This window comes from Telmatherina bonti (genome assembly GCF_933228915.1).
Source record: "Telmatherina bonti genome assembly, chromosome: 1".
Lineage (NCBI taxonomy): Eukaryota > Metazoa > Chordata > Actinopteri > Atheriniformes > Telmatherinidae > Telmatherina > Telmatherina bonti.
In genome coordinates this window covers 12,573,145-12,594,950 of record NC_136619.1, presented here as the reverse complement: position 1 = coordinate 12,594,950, position 21,806 = coordinate 12,573,145, and positions in this window count along the sequence as shown.

Below are 21,806 nucleotides of genomic sequence, written 5' to 3'. Positions count from 1 at the left end.
TATATATATATATATATATATATATATATATACAATGACATATAAAACCGTGAAGACATTAAGACCTATTCACCTTTGCTCTGAATCTAGTGCAACCGGCCACCACAGATGCAACAGTCCTGTTACTAAGCCTCTGAATTGCAGATTTGCTGACATTGTCATAAAGAGGAAAATTCTAATTTATTGCTGAAGTCAGCATGGTTGTGAAGATGAGGGAGGTGGGGGGCTGGGGTCGGGGTAAAGGAAATGCTGTTTTAAAGAGGGATTATGGTGTATCTGACAGTATTATTATTTTCCAGTTAAAAATGTTTGTGACTCACAGTCCAGGCTGTTCAGGAATGTGATGTTTGTTTGCATTTAGGCTGGATTAGACTCTAACAGACAGTTTAGAAACAGACTTTGTGATTTCACATGTGATAAAACTACACTGTGTTCTTCTTTCTGACAGCAAAACAGAAATGAAGATGATTGCGCTTGAAAGACTCCGAGCAAAACATGTCTATGCCAAAAATATGTTGAGCCATTAGCAGAATGAATTAAAAGAAAGACTGATTATAATGTAAAGAAGCTACATAATTTAATATTAGCATGTTTATAGAATGTTTATGATGGCAAACAGCGCAATGTGATGCACAGAAAATGGCTGTCCATCTGTTAAATGTGTCTATTAAACAAATACAGTAAAACATCTGTTGTTACCTTCTGTTTCTAATTAAAAAATATATTTTATTTTCATGACAAAGTTCAATTCAACTTAACTTTATTTAAACAACACATTATGAAACAGAGCCGCCACAAGGCTTTCACAGTGGAAACAAGCCAGAGAAAGGACATAACAACTAAAACTGATGTAAAACAAATAAACAAAAGGCTAAAAGTAAGTCACTAATAAAAACAAACAATGATACTAATATCCATAACACAGTGATACAACAAGGAGGCAAGTGTTGACTTTGGTTCCCACATTAAATAACTTAACCAATCAGAAGTTTCAGCGATACTTTGGTCTTTGTTTTGAATAAACATGGACAGGCAAATGGTAAATGGACTTGTATTTATACATCACTTTTCCAGTCATGCAGACCCCTCAAAGCACTTTACACTACTTGTCACATTCACCCATTCACATGCACACCCATACCCTGATAGGCACATCGGAGGGCTGCTTGGGGTTCAGTGTCTTGCCCCAAGACACTTCGGCATGTTGTCAGGGGACGCCTGGAATCGACCTCCCAGTTGAAGGGCGACCGCTCTTCCTCCTGAGCTCATTGTGCAGCTTACTCAGTTTTACCAAGCTGTGAATTTGCTGAAAGACAATGTTTACATCTGTCGTGATATAAAAGCTACCCGACAGAAGAAGCCCGTCGTCTTGATATCATTTGCAAGCAGAGCACAGTGGAGATATGATTAAATCATCCAAAAATGGGCTGGACGATTTCGCAGTGGTTTGCACTGTGGCCTCTTAGCAAGAACGCTGGTCCGAGCCTCGGCTGGAGGGTTTGAACAGTGGCCTTTCTTTATGGCCACATGTGTGTGTGGGTTCTCTCTGTGTACTCTGGCTTCCGTCCAACGTTCAGACATGTACATTTGGTTAATATGTTACTCTAGATTGTCCTTTGGGGTGAATGTGTTAATGATTGTTTGTCTCTCTGCGTGGCCCTGTGATGGACTGGCGACCTGTCCAGGGTGTCCAGGGTGTCCCCTGCCTCTCACACAATGATTCCTGAGATAGTCTCCCGCTTCCTCTCCTCTCAATGGATGGATGGAACATCCAAAAACTCCCCAGTCCTAAAGTGGTTTTATTGGATTTGATGTTAACTTTGAATCATCATACTTCTTCGTCCCAGTAACGAGGGAATCTTTTTTGTTAAAATTTAACTCACACTAGTCAGCCATTTTGGAATTGCATCAGAGCAGTTCCCAACATGGTCGCTATTTGGCCATTTCCAAAATAGGCTGTTGTTCAGGTGGGTGATGTGCCGAAGCAATATTCATACAAAAAGTTTGAACTTTTACGACAAGATTAAGCAGACACCATTTTAAAATGAATTGAGGAAAGCTATGAGAAGTGTAATCTCACCTGTCAGTGGTTTACATGTGGCTAAGAGTGAGAATCACAGTAGTATCTAACATGTTACATATATATGCTCTAACAGAACACCCTGCGACCCCCCCCCCCACGTGAGTTGTGTGGTCCTTTATGTCTTTTTCTTTCATTTTATTTTATTTCATTTTATTAATTTATTTACAGTTTTTTTTTATTACCTGTTTATTGTGATTGTTTTTAAGCTAATTACTATATATTTATTGCTGTTTTAGTATATCCATATTTTAGTAATGTAACATTGTTTTTCTTTTACACTGTTTTATTTGTGCAACACTTTGGAAGCTGTTTACATTAATAAAATGTGCTACAGAAATAAAGTGGATTGAACTGGAAAAATCCCTTCAATACACGTCATTAATATTCTGTAATGTGATGTTAAACCGATCGATCCCAAGGTAACATTATTTCTTGCAATCAGCTTCTGAGACATTTTGTGGTAAAAACTTTTCTCATAATCCGGTTGAACACAGTTTAATATTTCTTTTCATTCCCCTAATAGATACCAGGAAGCAGAAGATTACACTGCAGCAATATTGACATATAACATAAAACATAACAAAACCTTTCTTACCATTTTTTATGGGTCTGGCCCTAAAGGGTTAATTTGTAATGCTTTTGTTTGCTTTTGGTTTCAAAATCTGTAGCTTTACAAGTTATTAAATTCCCACAGAAAATTTCAGGACAATCTTGTACCGGTAAAGGGATTTGTTGTGCAAAACGTGAGCAGATTTCATGCGTGTTTGTAATTTCCTTCCTGCTGCAGCGTGCAGAACACAGCCTGCATCAGCACGCTCCTCGGCTGCTGCGTCTCCGGTTGACCACAAACGACCTCATCGTTTCTCCAATCCCAGGTGAACAAAAGCGGCAGATTAACTCTGCCAAGCTAAAGGTAGTGTTGCTTAAAATAAGGAGGCGTGTTTGGCCGACATACAACACAACATACAACATGTAATCTTTAAGTGGCGCAGTCATTTTTCACTGCAAACATAATTGGGTGGGCATGAGTGTGTTTTCACCTGGAGTTAATGTTCCCTGATTTAGCAGAGGAAATTTCTGTATTAAAATATTATAAAGAAATCTATTTGGTTGCATATTGTGTAGTAAAAGTCCTATTTCTTCTCAAATTATTGAGCGTTGAAGAACTAATCAATAAAAGCTAAAGAGTCAATCGTCCTCAGCGACTGTTTGTTTTGGTTCCGTTTCCACATTCAGCCAACGAGTTAAGAGGGTTGCATTAACCTTTATTGCAACCCACCTTTCAGTCAGCAGAACATTTCCATTTGCTTTAGAGGCTCTGATAAGGTCGGGAGCCTGCTGCAGCTCATCCAGCCATGCAGTTTTACCCTTCATGTGCCATTTATTGATTCACATAAAATGTTGATTTTAGAGCATGAATAAAACTGTAACTATAATCATCAGCAGTAATGAGCTGCTCCAGAAGTAGATGGAAATCAGTTATAGCTATTTTACTTTAATCATAAAAAAAAATCAATAAATTATTGTTATGACTTTATAACATGTCTGTTTTATTATTTTTGTCAGATGTATATACAATTCTAAGATAAAAATAAACGTGTTTGTTTTATTTAACAATTCTGCAAAGAGTAACAAAAATCCAAAGCTAGTTTTTTCCCAAAATTGATATTATATGAATCAGTTATACTTATTGCATTCTGTGCAATACTTTCAGTTTAAGTGTTATTCACAGAAAGAAAAAAAATAAAACTAACCAAACCATAACTTAATGCAGTGAAATGTCTCTGCAGGATTTCCTTGATCTGTCTTTCAAGGTTCAGCTTTGCTCCTCATGTTTAGACGCTTCAGCAGCTTCAGGCAGCTTGTATTATTTCAATTTCAACTCCAGAGTATTTTTAGACTCCAGAGTTTAAAAAAAAAAATCATGAAGTGTGTTTTGGAGTTTTAAAAGTCCGTCCATGTTCTTGCTGTTCAGTAGAAAAGCTGAATGGAGGAGCGGTGTCCGCATGATGAAAAGAACTGTTGGTCCAGCTCTTCGGATCAATAAAGTGATCTGATTCAATGGCAGCTAATCATTTCTCTCTTCATGAACATCTGAAAAGAAATACAGAGGCTTTTTCCCATGTAAATCTCTAAACTGAATCTGTATGAAGGACATTCTCCAGTTTTTCATCCAGTTTGGCACAATTATACAATCAATTATTCTTTCACTACTTTGCAGAAATTCTCAGACGAACTGTTTTCCTTTTAAATCTGCTGCTTTTAAGTATGACCTAGGATTACTAACCATTAAACTATCAATTTTACATGTATTTTTTCTCTTTTCCCATTAATTTTATATGTGCCTTCCCCCTTTTAACCATTCATCTTATATGCATGTTTCTTTCTCAACTATGAATTATTATTATTCAGTCTCCTAAGCCACTATCTGTCCTATGTTTCTTTTGATACTGTGAACTCAGTGGTGAACATACATCCTGCATACCAAAAAATTCTTGCAGTCAGTGTAAGACTTAATGGAATGAAACTAGTAGCAGTGCTCAACAATGCAAAAGTAGGCCACACTGACAGAAGTCATAACAAAAAGACTTACTCATATCTCAGTTATCCTATCAAGTTATCATTGCAGAAGTTCGCTGCATTTACTGAGACACTAACTATCAGAGTTCTTAAAATAATGTGACAGTCACATGTAGTAATGGTGCTAATTTAAGCCTCCAATAGGACGTCTGAATTTCCTGATTCTTTGTTTGAGTCCTATAAACCACATAAATCCACACATATTTCTCCATGAAAAAAAAAAATGTGGTTAAGAAAGTATATCTCACTGTTCCCTTCTGTTTTAATCTAGATACGTGATTATCTGTTCAATTCAGCTTTATTTGTACAGCAGCACTTCACAACAATGTCATCTCAGGCCACTTTACACACACATCAATATGATCCAGTCTGTCAGTCATTTTCTTAACCGCTTGTCCAATTCAGGGTTGTGGGGAAGCTGGAGCCTGTCCCAGCAACCACTGGGTGAGAGACAGGGCACACCCTGGACAGGCTGCCAGTCTATCACAGGGCAAATAGAAGCCATTTTATAAGAAATAACTGAGGAAAACCAACAGATTGCATCAAATCCTGACTTTAATCCAATCCACCATCCTGAACATGCACGAGGCGACAGTGGAGAGGAAAAAACGCCCTTCTAACTGGAAGGAAAACCAGAAGCTGGCTCAGGAAGGACTGCCATCTGCCTGAACTGGTTTGGGTGGAGAGGACAGGAAAGACAGACTTGCATGCACTCACTGCAATATTTATCCAGGAAAACCTGCAGAAATATGTTAATGATGCCAGCCCTGCGATGGACTGGCAACCTGTTCAGGGTGTACCCTGCCTCTCGCCTAAAGACTCCAGCTTCCCCGTGACCCTTAATCGGACTAAGCGGATAATGAATGAATGAATCTGGATGATGCCAAGTGTCATTTGTCTCTACATGGAAGAGCAGAGAGATAAAATGAAGTGCCCAGTGCATCATGGGACAGTCCTCAGCAGTCTAAGTCTATGGCTGCATGACGAAGGGATGGCGAGACTACAAGACTGATCAAAAAGAGAGGTCCTAAGCTTGATTCTAAAGGTAGAAAGGGTGTCTTCCTCCGAAACCCGAATCGGGAGCTAGTTCCATAAGGGAAGAGTCTGATAGTTGAAGACTTTTCCTCCTATCGAAGACTCTATCTGTGATCCTTAACTATGTGGTAAGTGCAAATTATGATTACATTGGACGAGGCACTTATTCACTGCGATGGATTGGTGACCTTTCCAGGGTGTACTCTGCCTCTCACCTGCTACTCACTGGGATAGGCTCCGGCTTCCCTGTGACCCTGAATTGGTCAGACAAATTAAAGAAAATTGATGGATGGCTGCAGCCACTCCACAAGCTTGTCTCAATAACCAGCATATAACTGACTTTCCTGTGACTTTGCCTCTCACACTTAACTGTCACCTAATGAATAAATATAAAACAAGAAAAACAGACTTCAGTTAGACAGATCCAAAGCTCTGTTTCTCACAGAAAGTTTTTGTCTTAGATTGAGAAAAACTATATATTTAACATTTCTGTGGGATACTTTAACAGACATTGTATCTCCTGGAACTCCTCATGTATATGTGTTCACAAAAACTGGTTTCAACAGTTCCCCATCTGAATAAAGTCAAAGATTTCTCACCTCCATCCTCTAAATTGGCCAATAATCTCTGTCTCCCAGCAAATCTGGTCCTCCTTTCCATTAATTTCTTTCTAAAATATCTTCAAGTCCTCTTGACATCCTTCCAACTTCATTGTTTTTTTTCAGCCTTTGAGTGAATTGGCACCTTTGTTGGGGAGATTGCAGATCTGTCTCTTTCAACTAGCTCTGTCTGCAGCTTTTCAAATAAATATTTGAATCAGTGCTGAAGAGACACAGTTAGATGCCAAAGAACCATAAGCACAATTTCAAACTAACTTTCTCATTCAGGATTTGGGGGGAAAAAAAAAAGCAGCTGCATTGTTTTCTTCTGGAGCAACATAGCATTTATGATAAGTTACAGTCTTTGTTTTGGAAGATGCATGCGACTGAAACTGCTCCTCAAAGTTTCAAATATGACTGCTGTAGACTCTGGAGAGTTTACAGTTCAGTTTTGCAGAACTTTCCATGGCCTTTGACTCGACTGATCACATGTTAAGTAAAAGGAATTTAGGATTCAGAGAGACATATATTATAAATGTGTCCCTCAACATACTGTTCTGGTCCATCGGCTGTTCTGTATGTAGGACATGATATGTAACGATTTAGCAACATCACACACTAAATAAGACAGAATGTCTAATCATTGTTGCTGACAGCAGGCCATCACATTTACGATGGAGTTACAGTCTAAACTGAGTCTTAAACTGAGCTCAAACAGTGATCAGCCACCTCCATGCAAGTATTGCAATTGAAAAACTGTTAATTTCAACAACAAATTTTTGTTTAGTTTATGTCATAGTCTTATGACTAAAATGCTGTTTAGTTTTAGTCATAATTTAGCAATCTTCGGTTTAAATCTAGCTTTAGTTGACTAAATATCATAATATAGTTGACTAAGCTATGATATATTTAGTTGACTAAAATGTTATCTAGAAAAACAATTAAAACTAGTCTACTTGTTTGAACATATAATACTTTAGCTCAGACTCGCAGGGATTTTACTTGTAGCGGAATATGCCTCTACTGATTATTAATTTATTAATTACCTCGGAGCACCACTCATCACTTTTGATTGACCTAAGATTCAGGAGGATGAGACACCTGAAATAAACTCAATTCAATAAACACTCTCAATTTCTCAATTTAAAGGAGTAAATTCGAAGAACAAGCGAACCAGAAATTGTGCATTCAGACATTATGACAAGAACGAATGAATTGATTACATATTTATTGACAATGATGATAAACAACACAGAAGAAGAAACCAAACAGTTAAAAGGAGGTTATTAATGGAATGGTATGATGGATATGTCTGCATGGGTTTTCAATTCTGACATTAATAAGGAACGCTGAAATTAATTAAATGAGATGGAGCAGGAAGAAACTGGTTGGAATTAAGCAAATAAATCGGGATGATTATCTTACTTAAATCTTTGATAAGAACGTGTTCAATAATTCTAAATTTGGATAAGAATTCAAATGTAATTATTAGTTAAAATTTGATGTACTGGTTTGGGACATCACAAATGTCAGAGCGCTATCAGATCCTACTTGGATGCAGATCTCTGGAGTTAGGGGTTGAAGCGGGTGGTTGGTTCCCTATTTGGCGCGTTTCCGGGGGATTGGATCCCTGGAGCGTCAGAAGAGGTAGGTCTATGCAGCTACTTTGGGCTTCTGGGTCCGTTTAGCGGAGTTCCAGAGCGGCGTGATGATGATCCAGATTGTCCCAAAAATAGTTCCAGATTTTACGTGTAAAGACACAGTGGAAAAAGTTGGAGCTACGGTTCTAGTTAATTACTGATCTCGGGAAAAATGACTGGTTACAAATAAACACTTGTACTTTCTCCCGTTTGGAAGAACGGAGAGGTAAAAAAAAGGCTTATAACGAAATAAAAACTAAGAAAGAAAGAACAAAAAAGCTAAAGAACTAAAAAGCTAAAAAGAAGACTGAGGAAGTCAGGCTGCAAGTCTAATTTAAACAGACCCGCCTTTCGGACTTCCAGCCAATCATGAGTTGCTTCTGTCAGAGGCTGACTGACCTTATCCAATCAGGTCAGCTCTAGTTCCTTCCCTCTGCATCTCATTAATGTGAACATGATACTCAAATTCTTTACTTTGTTTCGACTCCAATACACATCAAATCACATTCTTAAGAGTTATGCAGACTCCTCGTTTGCTGGGAAGAAAAGCATTAACTTATAGTATTACTTTCACACATGAAAAGATTGGCTGCATGTATTTTTATTAAAGGTGGATTAATTAATTGTCATGACTCGTCTTCATCGGGCAATAAATCCTGAAAAAGGAAACTCACATTTTATTCATTCACATTAGTAGCTTAAGACAGATCTGGAGCTTGGAAAACATAATCAACAATTATTTAATGCAGTGCTTATGATTAATATATGTGTGTGATCAGTTCAAAGAATTAAATCACATATCAGTCTGGTACTTTAATGAAAGGTGTCATTTTTGACAAGAATGAGGTTTGGTCAGATGCAACTCTCGACATCCCCCCGACCTGCAACTATAAACTGCGTTCCACTTAGAAATCTCCCTTTGTTGATGCAGCTGCATTCTGTAGAGAAGGGAGAGTGTAAATCTCTGAGTGTCGTCCTCCTTTGGGTCAAATGGTCACCCTTCTCGTCCTGTGTGGACCAGTCTTACTGCAGAGAGAGAAAGATGGGAACTATTGTTTAATCCAGTTCGAATGTCTTTTAATCCTGGAAGGCCAAGATCATTACATACTTATTTAAAAAAAAAAAAGTTTTTGGCATTTATTTTGTTCTCTATCAGATCAGCGTAATGAGTTGTTTCTTTCCAAAAGTAGCTAACTTTGCAAGAGCCCACCAATAAGCTCAATTTAGGGTTAGCATGCTCACCTTCGCATGAATTTCTGGATGACTTCGGAAAATGTTTCAAGTTGGTTGTGATTTTGCCGGTAAAACGACTTCCGCTGTGTCCTATCATATGCGCAATGTGTCCTTATGTCAGCTCTTCTTTTTCTCACCAGAGTGGACATTGTTTCAAGATCCCTTCATCACAAAATAAGAACACAGGTGAACTGTTTATGGCATCTTCCCAGGTAACCGTTTGGTTGCAGCCTCACTAAAAAAACTGTTTGTATTCTGATTGGATCTTTTTGTCATTCCTCCTGCATTTCCACATAATAACAGTTGTTCAGATTGGATAATGTATTTTGTCAGTTATCAGTACATTTCTTTATAATTTTCATCCCCATGTGGTAATTTTTATCAAATGATCGTTTTTTTTATCGTCGAGAAAAATAAGTCGTTGGCAAAGACTATGACAAAAATATTTTGTCAATAAAATTAACACTGCTGATAAAGTATGAACACAAAGGACAGTCCCTAAAACATGGGTGCCCAGCTCTGGTCCTCAAGGGGGCCCAATCCTGCTGGTTTTCCATGTATCCCTGTTCCAACACACCTGACTCAAACTAATCACTCATTGGGCAGAACTTCATTGGCTGTTGGATTGTTGGATCTTCATTGGTGTGTTGGAACAGGGATACATAGAAAACCTGCAGGGCAGTGGCCCTCAAGGACATTCAAGGAGTCCCCCTATGAGAAACACATCTCCACACGTCCAGTGTTCATAGCATGTTCATCCTTTTCAGGGTGAAGGGGGCTGGAGTCTATCCCAGCTGCCATCAAGGTCTGGGACACCCTGCAAAGTTTATCAGCCCATCTTTGGGTCAACATAAAAATTAACAAAACAAATCATTACCGCTCACACTCGCTTGTTGGGTCCAGTTGGAATTACTACATAACTTAATATGTATACATGTGTGTACTGTGAGAGGCAGTCAGAGATATCCACAGCTGCACGCTGACAGCAGGCAGCCCATTCCTGTACAGCACACTGTTCTTTGTGCCTTTTGTGTTTTTTTCTTTGCTTTTATTGCTCTTTGTCTAATTTCTTTTTGTACTTTATTCTAATTCAGGCCATGAAAAATTGAAGAAGTTTTTATCAAAAACAAAATGCAGTGATTTGCAAACCTCATGAGCCAATGTTATTACCTCCCTCAAAGCAGAAGTCATGGTGGCATTGGTCAGTACAAAAGATTCCAACAGTAAATGGATGGATTTTAATCAAATTTTCATTACATATTAGAGGTGGAATGAGAAACAAATGATTAGATTGGGGGTGGTCCAGATCACTGCCTACATCAGGGAATTATTCTGAAGGATTCATTTCTAGGACCATCACCCCATCAGTTAATCTCATGGCAGAAACAAGTCTGTGGCAAGTTGGGAAAAGGACAAACAGCAACAACAAAGAAAACTAAAGACAAACGGCTGTTAGGATGATGTTGTAGTTAATGTTTTTTAGTAACAAGTCAATAACAAGAAGCAGTAAAGAGGAGCACCTCAGGAAGGCAGAAGTACATGATGCAGCATCTTTAAAACATCACGTACAAATTTTTGAAAAATAGGATTTTTTTCCACAAAAAAGTATTTTACAATCTCAATTATTTTCAATACTTAATACCATCAAACTATTCAGATAATCTGGAGATATTTCTGTAAGCCTGTGATTTCCAGACGTTCTAGTGCCATCTCATTAAAAACAGACATGAAAACTACTGCAGAGTCTCTGTTCTCTGGGCAGAAGCTAAAAGCTTTAGAAGTAACAGAGGCAAACTAGAATGCTGTTGTGTGGTCAAACAAATTGAAAGTGGAAATTCTTTGTGGAAATGACGCCTGATAAATACTCTAATGAAGAGAGGGCCCGTCCATCTAGTATTTCAGATAGTACGGACTGCATTAGTGCCTCTGGAACCAACAGCTTGCACGCCTGGAAAAACCTCAATGCTGAATGATATACATGGATTTAAGAGCAATAAAAGATGTCATCCAGACAATGGAGATGGCCAAATACCCAAAAGAAAAAAAAATAATAATGTTTTTCCTAATTCCTTTTACTTGACCTTGTTAGAAACTTTCACAGGATTAAAGAAAGGTGGTAGGAGAACTTTGGACAAACGTGATGCAATGAGAATAACACCCCTCTGACCAAGCTGCAATAGTCTCAGCAGCAGTGAAACTCTACATTTAACTTAGAGTGTTTTCGAAACTTCCTCTTTTACATCTTATGACAGTGTTGCAATGAGACGTTTAGCAAGACAAGATATAACATATTACACAATTATGGCACAAAATGAACTCCTTTCTTTCATGGAAGATTGCTTTGTGTTTTCTTTCCTGAAAAAAACAAAGTAGCTGGAGACTTTAACGTCACTTTAAACAGGTCTTTACACAGCTGCTTTTCACAAATATTTGAGTCATTTCACACAGTTGGGGAGATTCTTAAGAAAAGTTTACTGTTTGACACAGCCTTTTCGGGGAACATTTTGCAAATTTCAGCAAGACAATATGACAATATAAACATGTGGCAGCCATTTTAACAGCAGTGTGAATGCTGGACTGGCTGGTCTACATTTCAGACTTTTCACTGATTGAAAACACTGATTGATCAAGAACTGCTAAATATAATCGAAGACTGCTTTGGAGCTGAAATATTACAGTATATCACACAAAAATGGAACATTCCTCTCCCGAATGTCCAAAAACTGGTCTTAATGATTCTTAGTCCTTTACTGACTGTTGTGAAGGAAATGGAGGATGCTGCACATGGGTAAGCATCGCCTTGTCTTTGTTTTCAGCTAGAAGTGTCATGATTCTCCTCTTGCTGCCATCACAGTTACTTTTATCTAATAAATCAGTAGAATGTCCCTTTTCAACATTTGATGTTTTATGTGTTTAGAGTCTGAAATTATGTGTTTTTACATTTTACACAGTACGTCACGTTTTTATGGGAATTACCGGTAAGTTATTTTTTTTCTTACAAACAGAACTTAAGGATGGTAGGATATGCTGGAAAACATTTCGTGCTAGATACATTTTAAAAATACACAATTCGAAAGTTCAAACCCTTTTTCTTCAGGTTCCCCTGAAGCCATGGCTCCAAAGCACACAAACACGCAACGCTTGTTCCCGAGAAGTTGAGCAGGGAGGGACAAATGCCAATTAAATTTGATAGAACGGCCAGTTAAAACAATTTGATAGTGATTTTTTCAGTACTATTTGTTCCTATTTTACCATTGTTGACTAAATACTTTTATTTTTGTGTTAGTTTATTTAATTTGCTGCAGTCGGGGTATGAAGGAGATCCTAAGAATGATAAGTAAAAATGCTCCTGGAAAACGTCTCCTAGCTTACCTGCAAAGCTTCAACAACATGCTGCACAAATCTATCTTTAGCACACAGATCCCAGTACAATTTAGGATTCAACATAACCTAAATTTGCCATCCTAGCTGAAATTTCCTTGAAAATTTTCTGTTTCACAAGCGTGAATCTCGTTGCAGACTGAAAAGAATGCCATCTGCTGACACACAAAGAGAAGTCAGTGTGTAAGGTCTACATGCCTTTGTTTCCTCATAACTGTCTGGTTTTACCTGCTGGTTGCAAACAGTGTTAAGTGAAGATCTTTGTAAATATAATTTATCTGGTGCGAACTGAGAAGGATTGATGCTGTGAGGAACAAGATGGTCTGAGAAAACTTTAACAGTAATTCATAATATTATTGAAATATTTCAGAATCTTTAATACAACAAATAAATATTGGAAAAATGTAATTGTTATTATCCTTAAACATGTTTTTTTTTTCCAGGTTTCCAGAGGTTAGACAGGGTCCCAGACAGAAAAGGCCTCATTTGTGATCTTCTTAGATGATCAGTAACATATAGGCATGAATCAGATCAAACACAACAAAAGAAAAGACACGTCTCCAGTTTTTAATGAACAAAGGCAGAGAAGAGTATACTGAACAGTAGAGGATGACATGACATCTCTAAGACTTTCTACATTAGGAGAAAAGAAAGCTACAAAACAAGCATCTGCCAAGACATCAGACTCACTGAGACCGGGTGAGAGTCATATTAACACAGGCAGCCAGAATACTTACAATCGCCAGCAGACAGGAGCTGGGTGTTTTGCTCGAGGACGTTGTCAGAACCCATGGCTGCTGACGGACACGCGAGCTGCCAAGGGGAAAGACTTTAAAGGGAGCAAGGACAGAAAAAAAAAAAAAAAACCCTGCCTGCATCAAACCAGGACAATTAGTTGGTTTTGTAATGTCTCACTTATTTTCTCTTTGAGTTCATTTTACTACAAATGACATTCAAATTAATTGCAGGCGGCCTGATAATAATAATAATTTCTCTCCCTCAAGATGGGGATTGTTTGAAATGTCTGCGGAAAAATGTTTGATGCCTTATCAAGATGTGAGCTTCACAGCTGAAAATAATCCATTGTGCGGTGATGAAAGAGTGGCTCAAGCTGCGGACTGAAGAAATGGTGAGAAAGTGGCACGGAGAAGAATGGGATCTTTACTTTTGGGATTTTCTATCAGAATTGTTTTAATTGTGTAGAGGGGTGGGGGTGTGGGGTGGTGGTGGTGGTGGTGGTGGGGGGGGGGGGGGGGGGGGTTTCAGTGGTTACTTTTAAGATGAACCCTTTTTCAACACGCCTTCCTTGGTTTCCCCTAATGACCTGATTATTAGCTCTTTGCTGCAGACGTGGTTGTGAAAATGACCCAATGACTTCCTACTAACACTTCATATGGGGAGAGAAAATCACTTCACCATCTTAGTGACTCAGTTTTACTTTTTACTGTCATTTTCCAGTAATATCCAACTTCACATGATCTTTTAAAGGCCACATCGACCCATTTTTATATAATCGGTTATGACAATAAGTCTCTGATCATTAAAGTTATGTAGTTGATGTCGAGATGAAGTGTACTCAAGTCTCTCACTAAGCGTGTCAGATAAGAGACGGTTAGAACGGCATGTCGACATTACCACTGGATGCGGTTTTTCCTCAAAGCAGTGACGGTGACATCTAAAAGATCGATGCGACACTAGCAAGGCCTTCAGATTTGGGCAAACAGTCTGTCCCTAAATGCATTTCATTGTGTTTCTGCCAGCCACAGACATGTGCACGATCCTGAATTAACAAGCACAACAAACCAAGTTAGTCTAAGAGGAGTTAATCTGGGGTCTGCTCCACACGCTTGGTTTTAGTCACTTTAACGCCCTTGAGCTGCGTTATGAAGTGAAGAATGGGAAGAAGGTGAACTGTAAAAAAAAAAAAAAAAAAAAGAGAAAAATGAAAGAAAGCATATTATGGCAAAATCATTTTCAAAATGATAATTATTAACTAAAACAACTGTTTTTTTTGGTTTTTTTTTATCTTTCATTCAGTTATTTGTCAGTGTATGACTGTAACAGTCGAATCCTCCAGCTGAAATGATCATAACCCTCGTTGGTTCGGACCAAGCGGCAAAGCGGCAAGCGGACCAAAAAGTGAAGCCTATGCGGAAGTAAATAAAACTGCAGTTCCCCCTTCATCCACGAGGGGCTCCAAAACAGAGCAAATCTCCATAGACTCCCATGTTAAAAAGACCAACTTCACAGCACAAATAAACATGTTTACAGCCTGGTTCAAAAATCCATTTTCGGTTTAATAGGTCAGGTTTACCTTCATGACAACTGTGGGGGGAGTCAATTTTTTTTTAACTTGCCGGTTTAAAAGTTATTTATTCTCGAAGTTCGGCATATTTAGGGACGTGTCCTTTTGATTGACAGGTACCAATCTCCGGCTTCAAGTAAGGAGAACGTAGAACAACCGCGGTTTTTAGCCGGTTATCAACGTGACTTAGCTTTAGCCCGCTTACCTCCATTAGCTGGTTAGCTCCTGTTAGCTCCTGTTAGCTCCAAGTTAACTCTGTTTGTTTTTAGCTACAGAAAGCTCTGAGTTCACTTGATGTCAATCATCCACCATGACGTTCACAGCCCCCCCCCCCTTTCAGCTCCACCTCTTTGCCCATATTTGTATTCTCTGGGCGAGACGACACGTATGACGCTGATGGCAATGGTAGGAACCGCCCACCGAGCTTCAGTTTAGCTCTTCAGAAACCTTTGGGTGACGTCACGGAGGCTCCGTCCATCTCTTTTTATACAGTCTATGGTTCAGACCCTTTATTATGTCTTATAATTCAGCATGATGAGGGGAATGCACCTCATATACAGTATATATACAGTATATACAGTACTTCCACTCAGGAGCAGATTTCATTTTCAAGTGTTTTGTTTAAAAAGTCACACGGTTCCCATGGGGATCGGGAGGTGTAGCATGTAGTACAACAATAATTTTGTTACGCCGAAACTGTCATTTTGTGGTTGCTGTTAAACAACATCGTCACTTCATTATGGGTTTAATTACATTCTTTCAGCATTTCTTCCCATCATTGATGCCATTTGTACCCATCATGTGCATTTTTCTTTTATGTCATTGTAGTCTCCATCTGCCTCCATACACATACCCCTGTGGTGCATTCTCAGTCCACGTCCACACATACATATACTTAGAAAAAATCAGATTTTTCCTTGTGTTTGTGCATTTTGCCAACATGGAAAGAAAATTTAGGGGCACCTAAAATAAACTATTAGTGATGTTGGATGATTGTGTGTGTGGACCGGATAACCGGTGCTTTAGTTTTGCAGTCTTTCATTGTGTGCTGGAGTTTGTGTGCTTTGCATCATAATAACCCCTTTCTTTACTTCCATGGCTACGGTGCCAATACTGTGCTGGTACTTCTGTTGTTAACAGCACTTTTTTTCATGTCTGGATATACGATTGCAGTTAGTCACAGATTATACTGAAGAACAAGGCTTGGACACCACAAGGCGACATAACAACACAGTCATTTCTTCATCAGCTTTGTGATTGGGGCTGGATTGCCACCTTCTGGTTTGGCATGTTCACATTGTTTTAATCAGGACAGTGTGGGAGTTATTTTTGGGGGTGGGGGAGGGGAGATACTCCATTTGTGTAAAAGCAAAAATATTTTTACTTATGTTAAAGTCTCCACTTGGTTTTTCTACTGAAGACAGAATCTTGCAAGAGCGACTTGTAACTTTCTGTCACTGCAGTTTATTTTGCAGTGAAGCTGAAACAGAAACAGAACAAACAGCTTCCCTGTGTGTGAAGAATCATGAGCCATGTTTACAATAATCCACTGACCTGATTGAAATCAGTCTGATTGGAGATTCCAGCTGACATGTTTACATGGAAACTTGGTGAAGTGATCTGATTGGTTGGTTTTACACGATCCTGTGAAAACATTTGAAATGCTCAGTGCCTACTTGTCCAGAAAGTGTTTTTTTTATTTATTTCTAACCTTCTGACTGTCAAAAGGCCCATTAATACTTAACTTTTCCAGTTCTCAGTGTGGTTCAAGCATGCGCAGAAACAACGCCCAGGATAAAGCGATGCGAATGATGCTGATGCAATCGTCTCGATGTTTTCTGCAGAGCTCTGTTTGTGTTTGTGTCTGAAACAGCTCAATCACATGTTTTCATGCATCTGGTCTTTAAGTCACCTCCAAGTTGTTGTGTCCTGTGTGTAAAATGTTATTCTAAGTATGTGAAACTTGAGAATATTTCACCTGTCAACTTTAATTTCAGGATTTCACCAAAATTGCGTCCCATAATGGGGACAATACATAAATAAGCTAATAAAACCTTAAATGATGACTATTTTTTATACATGCAGCATTCTGACGTCCGTTAAAACAGCTGAAACAATCAAGCCTTTTCACATAGTTTCAGAACATTTTAAAAGAATAAAAGAACTGAAATTGCAGTTCGTGCAACAGGAGATGGCATCACAGGTGTTGCAGAGTCATACCTCCATGTCTCTTTATAATTGTCCAGGCACATATTTCCTTTTAAAATATTTTTTAATATTTTGCATCTGCAGATGGGGCTGATTTACGGAAGCGTAGAGCTGTCATCCTCATAAAAAAAAGTTTGGGCCTTATTACGTTATAACATGATAGTTTTATTGTAAAAACATATAACCACTTGAACGCTGGAGGGATTACATCTCTCAGCTGGCCCGGGAGCGCTTTGGGACCCCCCCTGCAGAGTTGGCGAATGTGGCTGGGGAGGGGGGCTTCCCTGCTTAGGCTGCTGCCCCCGCGATCAGAACCCTGATAAGCGGTAGAGGGGGGATGGATGGATGGCACTTGGATGCACCGATGATGATGTTTGAATTTATAACGATTCTCACGCCGCTCAAGTTTCAATTAGAAATGATGCCACGTCATGGGGATTGGACTCATTTTTCCTTCTGTACAGACCCATGTCTTTTAAAACTGTCCTTAAACTACGCATATTTATTACAATGTGATCGAAAGTGTTCCAAAGCACCATAATTTCACAATGTCTCAACCCAAGTATGAAGAAAAACTCTATCAAGTCCTGTAAATGAGCCATTTGTGATCTCCTATCCACCCCGCACTCAATTTCCTCATCTAAAGTCAAAAATGACCAAGTTCACGTTTTCAGATACATGAAATGTTTCACGTTTTTACAATAAACTTATCACGTTATAACGTAATAAGGCCCAAACATTTTTTTATGAGGATGACAGCGCTATGCTTCCGTACTGATTTGATAAAAGTGCGATCATTTTGAATTATCCAGGATCATTTTGTGCTTTTGCACATTGTAACAGCTTTTGTGTACTATTGAAATCAGCAGGACATCATAATGAAGAGAGATCCTCTTTACAAAGACTCCCTAAATCTCAATCAGAAATCATGATATGACTTGGATGTGACGTGAAGTACAAAATAACCAGTGACCAAAATGCACGCATTGTTGCCGTCACAGGGACAGTCTTAATAAGACGTGTAAAATCTAAGCTGTCTAACGGCGGTGGTTCTGAAAAAAAAACCCATAAGAAAACACTGGATAACGGAAATTATGCAAATCAATAAGAGCTTTGAATCTAATCTGAAGATATCAGACACACTGGAGGGAAATTCTGTTTCACGTGTCGTTATTGTCTTATATGTCAAAACACAACAAATGGACCGTAGAACTGTGCAACTTCATCATAAGTCAGCAGCAGCTGACTTATGAATTAAGCATGACAGGGTTTGCAACCCTCTTTTGCATGAGTACTGTTCCTATTGGCAGTTGTTGCCCCGGCAGGGTGGTGGGGACGAAAGCATGCGTCTGTTCAAAGCAGGGCCATTCATCTCATGGACACCTGTCAGAACCCGGCTGACCTGCTCACCTACAAAGGTTTTAATGAGTGAAACAGTGACGTCGCCAAACCTGTGCTAATGGCTGCCAAACGCTCGTCACCGGCCGCAAGACCCCTCTGAGATCTCTGGCATGCCACTTTCACCGCGCAGGAGTGATCCAAGACTTTCTGGACCTGTCGCCAGGAATGCCAAAGAAGAAAAAAAACAACAAAGTTTTGACATGCGAGACGGTATAAACACAGGAAAGAATGGCTGTAAAACTGTGAGTGAGAGGTGGAGCGACGCGACGCCGTTCACCTGCATTGTCACAATCGCTCTGCTCGTTTTGCTTCTGGCGTTGCTCCCATCATGATAAAACCTTTGAGAGGTGCAAAAATTCTGTCATCTGTCTCGGCTCGGCCCCAAAATAAATAAATAAATAGAAAGGTTCTGAGCACTGAAAGGCACGCTTTAAATCTGCAGGTCGGAGTCGTTTCTGAACAGCAATTTTCCCCTTTCTCTGCGAGCAGGTTACCTCTAAGCACTCTGTCAGCTTTCTGAAAAATCCTCAGCTGGGGACCGCCAGCTATAAAGTGTGCATTAAAGAGATCTATCACAGAGCCAGATCATTGGCTGGGACTGGCACTGGTGTCCAATAATACAGTCTGCCTTCTCCAATTTCAAATGACAGACAGGAAGATGGGGACAATAAACACATTTTACCTCCCCTCACGCACATCCCCGCTCTGCCTCTCTCACACCTGTCCTTTCCCTTGTTGTGCTTCATTCATCACATGTCTCTTTCATGCTTAACACCGAAGTTTTTCAATTTAGTCAGGTTATGATTATGTTTCCTTTTTCTGTTGTCAGGAAAAGAAAGAACAAACCTGAAATGCGGAAGGTTTGTTAAGTTCATTTGTTGTATTGCAGCACGCTGTCTTACGTCCACACTGGGACTAATCTGAGGATGTGTTTTACTGTTGTTTTTTTTTTTTTTTTGCCACCATGAAGCTTGAGACCTTCTGAAATGTGTGTGCGGAATATCTTTATGTGTGCTTGTTCGACAGAATAATGGATTTTCTACGGGAAGGAGCAAAAACACAAAAACAGAGGGGTTGGGGGCTGCTTCACTCAGGTGAAAGGAGGCAGTCTGCTTGAGACAGGTGGCTTGAAGAGCTGTGGGATTATTCCTCAGTTTCATGTTGAATGTTATCATGGGCGGCCAGACTGATGCGGGCGGAAAGCAGCAATGCAGCACAACATCTAACCAAGGTCAAGCACTTCCTCTCTGTCTCTGCGAGTTGTAGGGAGATTTGCTCAGAAAAAGTGTGATGAAATGTCAAGAACAGAGTGATTGCTCGGGAAGTGGAGATCCTAATTAACTCTCTCTGGTGCAGATCTCCAACTACTCCCTCATGCTGCGTGCGCCCGTATGTATCTTTCATCTCATCCTCCTTGCTTTGCCTCAGAGGACTCCGCTCCAACTCCGCGCCAGCCAAAGGACAGATGAATACAACAAATGCAAAGGTCGAAAAATAAACAGTGTAGCCGTGAATGACAGCCTCTCTCTCAGGGATGCAGACAAACAGCAAAGCAGTTCCTGCAGGACTTTATCCAAAGATCTCGCAAGTTGCAACTGTGTCTCAGTTTTTGGAAAAAGAAAAGAACATGGACCTCTGAGCCATACAAGAATATAACGTGGTATTAATTAGTCCTGTATGAACACAATATTCACTGACAGAAGCACCGTTGGAATTGATTTGTGGTGAATGTTCACTTAAATGCCCTTTTCACACACTGTAGGAACCTTAACAGTAGTAGTTCCACATTTTATAACTCATAATGCAATTTTGCTTCCTTTTTTTAAATTTAATAAATAAAATGTTAAACACTGAAGAGGGAAACAATCCCACAGCTAGTTAAAAGGTTTCATAAAAGGAGCAGAACACCTACGGTATAAGCATGATGTTGCACTTTAAGCAAACCACTAAAACACTTGACCACACAGCTGGACTTTAGTAGAAACACAATGACCAGGATTACTGTCCATGACAAAAAGCTGTTAACCTGTTTTTAACATAATTAATGGCATCAGTGGAAGAGCAGAGAGAAAAAAGAAAAAAAGCCCCACTATTATGCACTTACCGGTCATTTTAATTCGCTTTATTCAACCTTTATTTAACCAGGAGGGTCGACAGAGAACCAGTTCTAATTAATCATGACGACCCGAGCCAGAATAAAGTGCAAGGTAAAATCCAAAGCACAGTTTCATACAAAGGAAAACATCTGAAAAGCTGCGATAAAACAATTCCACACATTTAAAGAAGCAGTTAAGAGGAGAAGTTGTTAGCTGATCACAGCTATCGGGGAATGAAAAGAAGTTAAAGTTTAGTTTCTACTAGAACTACTCCCAGTTATTAGAAGCTCCAAACTGGGAAGAGAAACAGCCAAAAGGTGTAGAAGCTTTTGGGATGAAATAGGGCTGGACCTTTTTTTTTTTCTGCAGAAGTGACTTCATTTTTGCCACGCAGACTCAACAAGGTGTTGGAAAAATTCCTCAGAGATTTTGCTCCATATCAACATGAAACATCACACAGTTGCTGCACATCCATGATGAGAATCTCCTGTTCCACCACATCCCAAAGCTGCTCTGCTGGACTGGGATCTGGTGGCTGTGGAGGCCATTGCAGTACAGAGAACTCTCCTGCAACTTTCAGATGGTAAGGTCAGAATTTGTAAATGGCATGCAAGCCTGTGCATCACTGCTTCAGAAATATGCAACATGTATTCACTCCAAAACTTTCATATAAAAGATGGATGGAGCGTCTGTTACATTACCTGAAGGTTTCTTAGGAGCTGAATTGAAGATGATTGGGCGGTTCCTAGTGTCGCCATCTTGGCAGCGTCATGTGGGCCGTCTCTGCTGGAAAATACAAAAAATGGGCAAAGAGGTAGAGCTCAGAGGGGGACTGTGAGCGTGAGGGTGGATGATTGACATCTATTAAACTCTGACCTATCTGTTGCTGAAAGCTAGCACAGAGCTAACAGGAGCTAACCAGCTAACGGAGGAAACAAGGCTAAAACTAAATCATGCTGTTAATGTCTAAAAACTGTAGCTGTGTTACATTCTGCCTTCTTGCAGATATTTGATTTGATTGTTGGGTATCTGTCAATGTCATAAAAATGAGGATGAGTAATAAAAAAAAAAAAATCACTCCCCCCACAGCTGTCATAAAAGCAGACTTGACCTATTCAACCTAAAATGTTTTTTGTACCAGACTGTAAACATGTTTATTTCTGCTGTGAAGTTGGTCTTTCTAACATGGGAGTCTATGGGGATTGGCTTTGTTTTTGAGCCCCTAGTGGATGAAGGATGAACTGC